Source organism: Natator depressus, chromosome 3, assembly GCF_965152275.1.
Source record: "Natator depressus isolate rNatDep1 chromosome 3, rNatDep2.hap1, whole genome shotgun sequence".
Classification (NCBI taxonomy): domain Eukaryota; kingdom Metazoa; phylum Chordata; order Testudines; family Cheloniidae; genus Natator; species Natator depressus.
In genome coordinates, this window is record NC_134236.1 from 72,798,097 (window position 1) to 72,810,138 (window position 12,042).

The 12,042-nt window shown below is 44.5% G+C and overlaps 1 long non-coding RNA gene across 1 annotated transcript; it reads right to left on the bottom strand.

The window, feature by feature from the left end:
* Nucleotides 1-3,845: 3,845 nt before the first annotated feature.
* Nucleotides 3,846-7,757, bottom strand: LOC141983911 (uncharacterized). The gene is made up of 2 exons (XR_012638570.1): nucleotides 7,642-7,757; nucleotides 3,846-4,000 (listed from the first exon to the last, which is right to left on the bottom strand). It is a non-coding gene; the product is annotated as an uncharacterized LOC141983911 (long non-coding RNA).
* Between the last annotated feature and the right edge of the window lie 4,285 nt (nucleotides 7,758-12,042).

Below are 12,042 nucleotides of genomic sequence, written 5' to 3' on the forward strand. Positions count from 1 at the left end.
AATAGTGCCTAACAAATGATACAACTGACTTTCACCTCCTTTTTCCTTGTAGAATGTCCATGAAAAGATCGTTTTCAGAGTAGCAGCTGTCTTAGTCTGTATCCACAAAAAGAAAAGGAGTACTTGTGGCATGCACTGTATTTTCTACTGCAAGCATCCGATGAAGTGAGCTGTAGCTCACGAAAGCTTATGCTCAAATAAATTCGTTAGTCTCTAGGTGCCACAAGTACTCCTTTTCTTTTTTCATGAAAAGATCATGATTTTATCAAATGTATTTGTTATTCCAAATTAACTGATGAATTTACTTTTTTTTAACTCTGTGACTTGCTACTTGAAATTTGAACTGCTTAGTAATAATTGGTCACATAGGTTAGTGCAATGGTGGGCAACCTGCGGCCCGCGGGCCACATGCAGCCCATCAGGTAATCTGCTGGCAGGCTGCGAGACAGTGTTTACATTGACCGTCCTCAGGCATGGCTGCCTGCAGCTGCCAGTGGCTGTGGTTCACCATTCCTGGTCAATGGGAGCTGCGGGAAGCGGTGCGGGCTGCAGGGACGTGCTGGCTGCCATTTCCCGCAGCTCCCATTGTCTGGGAACTGTGGCCATTGGGAGCTGTGGGCAGCCATGCCTGTGGATGGTCAATGTAAACACTGTCTCATGACCTGTCAGCGGATTACCCTGACAGGCCACCTGTGGCCCGCAGGTTGCCCACCACTGGGTTAGTGTGTTAGTTCATTGACTGGATTCTCATAACCAGATTCTGAGCATGAATGATCCCTGAAAGGGGTATTTAAAAAAATCTTATAACATTTAAAAAATTGCTTTCTGAGAGTATTGTCAAAATGAATGTGGAGCTTTACAAATGCAGCATCAATTGATACCAGCGGAAGTCTCATAGTTGACTTAAGTGAGCTTTGGATCAGGCCCCAAGGCCCAGATTTTTAAAAGTATTTAAGCTTTGCTCCACTCAGCATTGCACTCAATGGGATTTTCAAAAGTTTAAGCCTCTAATTCCCATTAGGCACTTATTTGCCTCTGTAGGTGCCTAAATATCTTTTAAAAACTGGTCCTTAGAGCCAGATAGATGCCAAAATCCACCATGTAGGCACCATTCACATTTTCAATGCTGTATCGCAGGTGCTGCCTAACCCACTGATGCCTAAATTTCTGCTAGTCAGCATTTTCAAAGCAGCCTAAGGGTATGTCTACACTACGAAATTAGGTCGAGTTTATAGAAGTCGGTTTTGTAGAAGACATTTTTATACAGTTGATTGTGTGTGTCCCTACACAAATGCTGTAAGTGCATGTAGTCAGCGGAGTGTGTCCACAGTACCGAGGCAACTATCGACTTCTGGAGCGTTGCACCATGGGTAGCTATCCCACAGTTCCTGCAGTCTCCGCTGCCCATTTGAATTCTGGGTAGAAATCCCAGTGCCTGATGGGACTAAAACATTGTCGCAGGTGGTTCTGGGTACATATTGTCAGGCCCTCTTCCCTCCCTCCCGCCATCAAAGCAAGGGCAGACAATCATTTTGCGCCTTTTTTCTTGAGTTACCTGTGCAGACGCCATACCACGGCAAGCATGGAGCGCTCAGTTAACCATCACCGTATGTCTCCTGGGTGCTGGCAGACGCGGTACTGCATTGCTACACAGCAGCAGTTTATTGCCTTTTGGCAGCAGACAGTGCAGTATGACTGGTAGCCGTCGTCGGTGTAGTCCTGGGTGCTCTTTTAACCGACCTCGATGAGCACTGGGCAAACATGGGAGTGACTCAGCCAGGTCATTTCCCTTTTAAGTTTCGACTCATGGCGATTCAGTCCTACCGGCAGTGCACTGTCTTTTAATCAGCAGCCAGCAGAAGATAATGGCCAAAGTCATACTGCACCGTCTTCTGCCGAGCACCTAGGAGATGACGATGGCTAGCAGTCTTACTGCACAGTCTGCTGCCAGCAAGATGTATAAAGATAGATGAAGTGGATCAAAACAAGAAATAGACCAGAAATTTCATTACTTCTACTATTTGTATTCATTTTCTCCTCCCTCCCTCCGTGAAATCAACGGCCTGCTAAACCCAGTTTTGAGTTCTATCCTTGAGGTTTTGAGTTCTATCCTTGAGGGGGCCATTCTGTTTCTCGCAAAGCCACCCCCTTTGTTGATTTTAATTCCCTGTAAGCCAATCCTGTAAGCCATGTCATCAGTCGCCCCTCCCTCCGTCAGGGCAACGGCAGACAATCGTTCCGCGCCTCTTTTCTGTGCAGACGCCATACCACGGCAAGCATGGAGCCTGCTCAGATCACTTTGGCAATTAGGAGCACATTAAAGACCACACACATTATCCAGCACTATATGCAGCACCAGAACCTGGCAAAGCAAAACCGGGCGAGTAGGCGACGTCAGTGTGGTGACGAGAGTGATGAGGACATGGACACAGACTTCTCTCAGAGCAGGGGCCCTGGCAATGGGGGCATTGTGGTGCTAATGGGGCAGGTTCATGCGATGGAACACTGATTCTGGGCTCAGGAAACAAGCAGAGACTGGTGGGACTGCATAGTGTTGCAGGTCTGGGACGATTCCCAGTGGCTGCAAAAATTTCGCATGCGTAAGGGCACTTTCATGGAACTTTGTGACTTGCTTTTCCCTGCCCTGAGGTGCAAGAATACCAAGATGAGAGCAGCCCTCACAGTTGAGAAACGAGTGGCAATAGCTCTGTGGAAGCTTGCAACGCCAGACAGCTACCGGTCAGTCGGGAATCAATTTGGAGAGGGCAAATCTACTGTGGGGGCTGCTGTGATACAAATACCCAACGCAATCAAAGAGCTGCTGATATCAAGGGTAGTGACCCTGGGAAATGTGCAGGTCATAGTGGATGGCTTTGCTGCAATGGGATTCCCTAACTGTGGTGGGGCCATAGATGGAACCCACATCCCTATCTTGGCACCGGAGCACCAAACCGGCAAGTACATAAACCGCAAGGGGTACTTTTCAATAGTGCTGCAAGCACTGGTGGATCACAAGGGACATTTCACCTACATCAACGTGGGATGGCCGGGAAAGGTACATGATGCTCGGATCTTCAGGAACTCTGGTCTGTTTCAAAAGCTGCAGGAAGAGACTTTATTCCCAGACCAGAAAATAACTGTTGTGGATGTTGAAATGCCTATAGTTATCCTTGGGGACCCAGCCTACCCCTTAATGCCATGGCTCATGAAACCATACACAGGCAGCCTGGACAGTAGTCAGGAGCTGTTCAACTACATGCTGAGCAAGTGCAGAATGGTGGTAGAATGTGCATTTGGACATTTAAAAGCACGCTCCCTTCGATCACCGCTTGCAGAGGCAATAAAGTCATTGTTGCTTCACATTCATGCATTCTTTATTAATTCATCACACAAATAGGGGGAAAACTACCAAGGTAGCCCAAGAGGGGTGGTGGAGGAGGGAAGGACAAGGCCACACAGCACTTTAAAAGTTTAAAACTTTAAAACTTATTGAATGCCAGCCTTCTGTTGCTTGGGCAACCCTCTGGGGTGGAGTGGCTGGGTGGCCGGAGGCCCCCCTACTGCGTTCTTGGGCGTCTGGGTGAGGAGGCTATGAAACTTGGGGAGGAGGGCGGTTGGTTACACAGGGGCTGTAGCGGCGGTCTGTGCTCCTGCTGCCTTTCCTGCAGCTCAACCATACGTTGGAGCATATTAGTTTGATCCTCCAGCAGCCTCAGCATTGAATCCTGCCTCCTCTCATCACGCTGCCGCTACCTTTCAGCTTCAGCCCTCTCTTCAGCCCACCACTTACTCTCTTCAGCCCGTCACCTCTCCTCCCGGTCATTTTGTGCTTTCCTGAACTATGACATTGCCTGCCTCCACGCATTCGTCTGTGCTCTGTCAGTTTGGGAGGACAGCATGAGCTCAGAGAACATTTCATCGCAAGTGCATTTTTTTCACCTTCTAATCTTCGCTAGCCTCTGGGAAGGAGAAGATCCTGTGATCCTTGAAACACATGCAGCTGGTGGAGAAAAGAAAAAGGGACAGTGGTATTTAAAAAGACACATTTTATAGAACAATGGGTACACTCTTTCATGGTAAACCTTGCTGTTAACATTAATTACATAGCACATGTGCTTTCGTTCCAAGGTCGCATTTTGCCTCCCCCCAGTGCGTGGCTAGCCCCTCTCCCCTCCTCCCTCCCCGTGGCTAACAGTGGGGAACATTTCTGTTCAGCTGCAGGCAAACAGCCCAGCAGGAACGGGCACCCCTCAATGTCCCCTTAAGAAAAGCACCCTATTTCAACCAGGTGACCATGAATGATATCACTCTCCTGAGGATAACACAGAGAGATAAAGAACGGATGTTGTTTGAACGCCAGCAAACATACACTGATTCCTGAGTACATGCTAAAGTGTCCTACCATGGTGGATGGAATAAGGCTGCCCTCCCCAGAAATCTTTTCCAAAGGCTTTGGGAGTACATCCAGGAGAGCCGCGGATGCCAGGGCAAATTAATCATTAAACATGCTTGCTTTTAAACCATGTATAGTATTTTAAAAGGTACACTCAACAGAGGTCCCTTCTCCACCTGGCGGGTCCGGGAGGCAGCCTTGGGTGGGTTCGGGGGGTACTGGCTCCAGGTCCAGGGTGAGAAACAGTTCCTGGCTGTTGGGAAAACTGGTTTCTCCACTTGCTTGCTGTGAGCTATCTACAACCTCATCATCATCATCTTCCTTGTCCCCAAAACCTGCTTCCGTGTTGCCTCCATCTCCATTGAGGGAGTCAAACAACACAGCTGGGGTAGTGGCGGCTGAACCCCCTAAAATGGCATGCAGCTCATCATAGAAGCGGCATGTTTTGGGCTCTGACCCGGAGTGGCCATTCGCCTCTCTGGTTTTCTGGTAGGCTTGCCTCAGCTCCTTAAGTTTCACGCGGCACTGCTTCGGGTCCCTGTTATGGCCTCTGTCCTTCATGCCCTGGGAGATTTTGACAAATGTTTTGGCATTTCGAAAACTGGAACGGAGTTCTGATAGCACAGATTTCTCTCCCCATACAGCGATCAGATCCCGTACCTCCCGTTTGGTCCATGCTGGAGCTCTTTTGCTATTCTGGGACTCCATCATGGTCATCTCTGCTGATGAGCTCTGCATGGTCACCTACAGCTTGCCATGCTGGCCAAACAGAAAATTGAAATTCAAAAGTTCGCGGGCCTTTTCCTGTCTACCTGGCCAGTGCATCTGAGTTGAGAGTGCTGTCCAGAGCGGTCACAATGGAGCACTCTGGGATAGCTCCCGAAGACCAATACCGTCTAATTGTGTCCACCGTACCCCAAATTCAACCCGGCAAGGCCGATTTCAGCGCTAATCCCCTTGTCGGGGGTGGAGTAAGGAAATAGATTTTAAGAGCCCTTTAAGTCGATAAAAAGGGCTTTGTCATGTGGACAGGTGCAGGGTTAAATCGATTTAATGCTGCTAAATTCAACCTCAATTCCTAGTGTAGACCAAGGCTAAGTAGCATTGCTATCTCACAGCTAATGAACTTCTTAGCTTCTAATAAGCTTCTTAGAAACCTAGCTCAAGTCATAGCCCGGAGGCCCTGAAGCACGATTTTCAAACTAGGTGGGGATAGGCAGACACTGACTCACTCACAGGGAATAGGCAAACACTGACCTCACCTATGACCTGATACCTGTCAGATGGTCAGACCCCACCATAGGAGGGCCAGATGCAGGCCACCAATAGGTGTGGGGTCAGTACATCACCTGCACAAAAGGCAGCTGAGGGCAGAGGGAAATATAGGCACGACAGAGGTATTGAGCATAAGGAGAAGACACAGAGAGAAAGAGAGAGAGGTGATTTCAGCTGCTAGGGAATGGACTACATAAGCAGCTGACCTGGCTTAGTTGCCTAACCCCAGGGGAGCATTTACAGCGAAGGATACCAAATTGATGGAAGCACCTATCTCTGGCCTGTCACTCTAAGCCCCTTTCCTCTCCCCACCCCTCTCCTGGCTAGTTAGGCTGCTTCCTGTTCAGCTTGCAGACTCTGAAAATCCCTTTCCTAGGCAATTAACTCTCCCCATGCACCCTACAGGGAGCCAAGGTAACCCAGTACTGCATAACTCAGGGTTGAAGATTCCACAAGGTGGCAGGCCCTCTAAGGGTAGGCCTTGCAACAGTGAGTGGAGCAATGCCTAAATACCTTTGAAATATCTGGGCTTGAGTGTTCACATAATATTTTTATCATCCCCCTGCTAACTAGACTGCAATATAAGAAATTGTTTATATATACACTCTGCATTATAAATCTCATTTTGCTTCATCACCTATCAGCCCTCTTATCTGGAGTTAATGGATGTGATATTAACATAATCATACGTAATGTATATTTCATTATACTGTCATGCTTTCCTTTTCATAATAGTGTAGTCTGTGTGAACACTGATTCCCTCACTTGGTATTTGGTCACTTCAGGAGAGTTTAGAGTTGAATGTTTCTGTAGATAATATAAGGGATTTAGCAATATTTCCTGGAATCATTAATGGGTTTGGGTGGCTGTGAGTTGTCAATCATTTCTCAGAGCACTTGTAAACAAGGTTAGGGGTTATTCCAGTGGTTTCTTATGTAAGCTTCTGCAGATAAATTGGCAGTGTATTCCAACCTCCTAGACTTTGATGGCAGGGGCAAGAAATAGAAATAGAGGTTGTTTATCTTTTGGAGAAAGCTGGGCATTTAACTTCATCTTAGCACTGATCTCTTTACTATCCCAAAAAGCACCTTAGCTGGAATATAATGATCTCCCTATGTTTGTCCTGAATAACTTTTTGAACACAGAGTTTGAAAAAGCTTGAGGAAAGGCTAAATCAGTGTAAAGAGGGAAAAATAGAAGTGTTGGAATGTAAATGTAGACAAGACAGAATAAGTTATTTTCTATTTCACGGAAAATTTGATGCAAACGTTATGGCATGGACACTACAGAATGTCTACCCATCCGCATGTAACCTACATGCGTGCATTGCAGCATTTAATGGTATAAAGAAGGAAAGAAACAGTGGGAAAGATACATGGTTTCTTGCTTTTGTTTTGGGGGTGTCAAGGTTCCTCCCCCACTCTGAACGCTAGGGTACAGATGTGGGGACCTGCATGAAAACCTCCTAAGCTTATCTTTACTAGCTTTGGTCAAAAAGTTCCCCAAGGTACAAAATATTCCACCCTTTGTCCTTGGATTGGCCACTACCACCACCAAACAAATACTGGTTACTGGGGAAGAGCTGTTTGGAAATGTCTTTCCCCCAAAATACTTCCCAAAACCTTGCACCCCACTTCCTGGACAAGGTTTGGTAAAAAGCCTCACCAATTTGCCTAGGTGACTACAGACCCAGACCCTTGGATCTCAGAACAATGAAAAAGCATTCAGTTTTCTTACAAGAAGACTTTTAATAGAAATAGGAGTAAATAGAAGTAAAGAAATCCCCTCTGTAAAATCAGGATAGTAGATACCTTACAGGGTAATTAGATTCAAAACATAGAGAATCCCTCTAGGCAAAAACTTAAGTTACAAAAAAGATACACAGACAGAAATAGTTATTCTATTCAGCACAATTCTTTTCTCAGCCATTTAAAGAAATCATAATCTAATATGTACCTAACTAGATTACTTACCAGAAGTTCTAAGACTCCATTCCTGGTCTATCCCCGGCAAAGGCAGCATAAAGACAGACACAGAGACCCTTTGTTTCTCTCGCTCCTCCCAGCTTTTGAAAGTATCTTGTCTCCTCATTGGTCATTTTGGTCAGGTGCCAGTGAGGTTACCTTTAGCTTCTTAACCCTTTACAGGTGAGAGGAGTTTTCCCCTGGCCAGGAGGGATTTTAAAGGGGTTTACCCTTCCCTTTATATTTATGACAGGGGGGCTTGATAGAAACAGGTGGCATGACACTGCTGGATGGACCAGAAACATCCAGAAATTGGGTGGGGTGGCATGCTTATTACTTGTGGAAAGCTACTTGGATGACTTCCATTGTGGAGATGCAGCCTGGCAGTACACACACCCAGAGTCAGTCTCTGAGGCCTGGTCTACATTAAGGAGGTGGAAATCGATCTAAGTTATGCAACTTCAGCTACATGAATAACGTAGCTGAAGTCGACGTACTTAGATCTACTCACCACGGTGTCTTCACTGTGGTGAGTTGACTGTTGACGCTCCCCCGTTGACTCCACCTGCGCCTCTCGCTCCAGTGGAGTACAGGAGTCGATGGGAGAGTGCTCGGGTGTCAATTTATCTCGTCTAGACTAGATGCAATAAATCGACCCCCCGCACTGGATCGATCGCTGCCTGCTGATCCGGCGGGTAGTACAGACATATCCTGGGAGTGGAACCAATGGGAATTCAAGAGCAGGGCACTATAATTAGGAGGTGTGAGAGCTTAAGAACTCAGCACTGCAGCAGCTCAGGGACCAAAAGGGTCTGCTGTGAGGAGTGTGTTCCAAAACTTTGCCCGTTTTTTGGATTTAGACTGCAGGGCTCACTCCACTGGAAAAGAGGATTAGAATTTGCTGCAGGCTGTGCAAAGCATAGGCGGTCATTGCAAAAACTCAAGGGGAGTCTGAAAAAGAGTGTGGGATGATCCCTTGTTAAATCCCAACATTAAAGAGCTGGCATGCCCTACAGAGGCACCATTCCACAGAGACTGAAAGGGGTAAATCCTCTCACAGAAGAGCCCTAGGATAGTGTATCTATGTGCATGCATAATTCTATGTTGCACTTGAACTTGTTGTAGTAAGTACTAAAACTTGTGGGGGGAGGAAGCCTTGAAGTGTTAGTGTTAAAAAATTGTTCTTGACAATATTCACAATTGTTTCATGAGTGTTATGTACATTGATATGCATTTATATAGATATACATTTTGTGTCACTTTCACACACACTCTCTCTTGTTAGTCTTTCCTGGACTTTTTGAGCTAGAGAAACTCTGGTCTATACCCCAGCAAAGAGGTAAGCTGAGGTACAGGGAAAGACATCACACCTAATGTTGTGCTTTTCTCAAACATATTACCCACCCACAGACCCTCTCCCACCCTCAACACATGTTAATAATTACATACAAGCATCCAATTAAAATCATATCTGTGAGCTAGGCACTGATTATATGGGACTCTGGAGCACATATTCCTTTCTTCTCTAACCCCCAAGAAAGTTAGAACTGAACACCTAGTCACCTGAACTGTCCACCATTTGACTAGCCTCCTCAGGAACCTTCTGTCTGGCTCCTTGGACATCTGACTTTTCACTGAAAAAGGGTTAGATTTGCTAAACCAAACTTTCCACATCTCTGAGCTTTTCCAGATTAGCCTGGAGAACAAAATAAATAATTGGAGAAGAAAAAAGAAAGTGACCCAAACTTTTTTTGACCTTAAAAAATGATTGGCTTGAATTTAAGATGAAATTCTGAGCTAGTTTTTATTGTTTCTGAGATGGTTTGCCCGTGTCTTGTTCTAGCAAGGTGAAAATTAGTTCAGTAAAATTATAAAACTCTCTGTGCTTTAGGGGTTCGTGTCAAATAATACATATCAAATTATCTGTCATTCAACTTCTATTACTGTACATGATGGCTGTAAGCAGTGCCTAGAACCAAAACATTTTTTTCCACATGTTATACAAGTAAATAACTTATATGAGGAAAAACCCAAATCATGCTCCATTTCTGCCATAGAGAATGAACACATCAAAAGTAACTGGCTGCTAAAGCTCAGTTTTGACGAGACGAGTTTTTGCTAGATACATGAGAGAAACTGATGAGCAGAATGACAGTCCTCTTAGATTACTGATGGAGATGCAATGCGATGGACAAAAATGTCATACCAGCAAGCTCACAAGAAATGTCAAGTACTTAAGAAATAAGTATGGAAAATAGATAGAAAATAAAGCTTCTAAATGGAACTATGAAGTACTTGCAAAGGGAATGAGTCATCAGAACTAAACTGTAGCACAAAAACAAAACTATCCCCAGGATAAAATTATATTAGTTTGATCTATGTTATTGAAACTGAAACCTATTGAATCACAATGTTTTTCTATAACAAAATGTTTCCTCCTGTGTATGTCCTGAGAATGTCAAGGTACAGCTCATTACATTTTTTTTCAATCATAGGTGATTAATTTAATGTTATTATTAATATACTACAAACACTTTATGGTGTAGCTGAGAGCACTGTGTATACCACATATTAAGTCAATAAATTCCCAAGTTGAAGGAGTTAATACCCCACAACCTCTATGGTACAAGGATTCTAAGAGGCTAGTGACTAGGAGATTGTAGTTGGCAGCAGATGATTGGCCTTCATGGAAAGACTTGGCCACATAATGAGTCTTAAAGTGTTTTCTAAAGGTGGCTAGAGGGAAACTTAGGCAAATTTCTAGTAGCAGTGAATTCCAGCATCAAGGGTCTGATGCTGATAATACTAGCTCCCTTAAGCTGCCTTCTTGAATCCTTAGCTTGGGCACTCCAAACGAAGGAAGCTCCATGACAGGAAGGAGATGGAGAGGCAGTTGTTGAAGTAGCTGTGTCCTAGGCCATTTAAGACTGGATGTGTAGTAATCAGTACCTTGAACATTGCCTGGGTAGTTTCTGGCAGCCACTAAAGAGAGCGAGCAGAGCAGAAGTGCTCTCATCAGCCAGCATGACTCATGAAGGCGGCAACTATGTTGAGCACTAGCTGGAGCTGTTGGGTGTTCATGGCAGTTAGATCCAGGCAAAGTGTACTGCAATTGCCTATGCTGTGGGTAAAAATGGTGTGGCTGATTAAGGTGATGACTTCATCCCAAATTAAACAGTGCAGTCTCTTAGCAAGCCAAAAGTGGTTAAAGCTGTTTCTGATTACTGTTATCTGGGAGAGCAGAAATACTAATTAAACCCATAAACAGAGCACTTTGGTGCTGGGATGAACATAGACTGTGCCAGTTCTTCAAGATACTTCTCCCTTCCCAATCAGCATCACCTACCTCCTGTGTGAACAGAGTTTAAGCCAAATGTTTTTCATCCACTTCCCTATTTCCGCAAGATGTTGGGATAGCAGGTACAAGGCTTCATCTGGATTATGTGAAAAGCTAATGTAGACGTAAGTGCCAATCAACATATGTGTGATACTGTTGCCTGTGTGGTCTCACAATCTCTGCACAATCTCTACATAAATATACAACTAATCACTAATATTAGTGTCCCTCAAGACCCCCATTGTGATGCTTCAATCACTTTGCCACCAAGCTGGAAGTTGTTGCGAAGAGGCATGTTTGTGACAACTGAGATTCACAACAGTGAATTGTTTGGTCAGGTACAAAGAGCAAATACTTTGTTTTAAATCTTTATACTCCCTTCATTCCACATACAAAGTTGGGTCTAATAGCTCTGGTAAAATCTAGTTTGGTACTATGCTGAGTTTGTCAATGCACAGCCAGCTTAATCTGAAATAACTCTGATATTTCTGTCCCATTCATTTCCTGAACAAAGCAATAGAATCATACGATGAGATGGGTTTTCTTGTGTCCTCTCAAAATGAAGAGGACACCAGCAAATTCAACTCAATTTTTTACTTAAACAGGGATTTGAACTCTTGAATCTATAAGTGTACTATTTTGTTGCATCACTACCCCTCTTATAAGCAGCCTCCTCTGACCTAAACTGGATCACTAACCATTAATTATATGTGAAGTACATATACCAAAGGATTATCAGAGAAAGCCATTTAATTTCATTTCCAAAATATGTTTAGGACTGAAACCCTTAAATCTTCTTGTTTGTTTCAGAAAGGCTGAGTGGTCTACAAAAATTGTAGTGGATCATATTTTTAGTATGTTTTTTTGGGGCAGATTCCTGAAACAGCTGTACTGGCAGACCTAATGTTACAACACCTCTGGTCTATTATGTGTTAAAACTGTCTCTGGGTATTCAGGCACTTAAAATAACTTTTTAAGGGCAGTCAAACTCAGAAGTAAATGGATATTGCTTTAGTTTTGCTTTAAATGCCCAGACAGACAAACACAGTAAGAAAGGAAGTTCCATAAAAGGC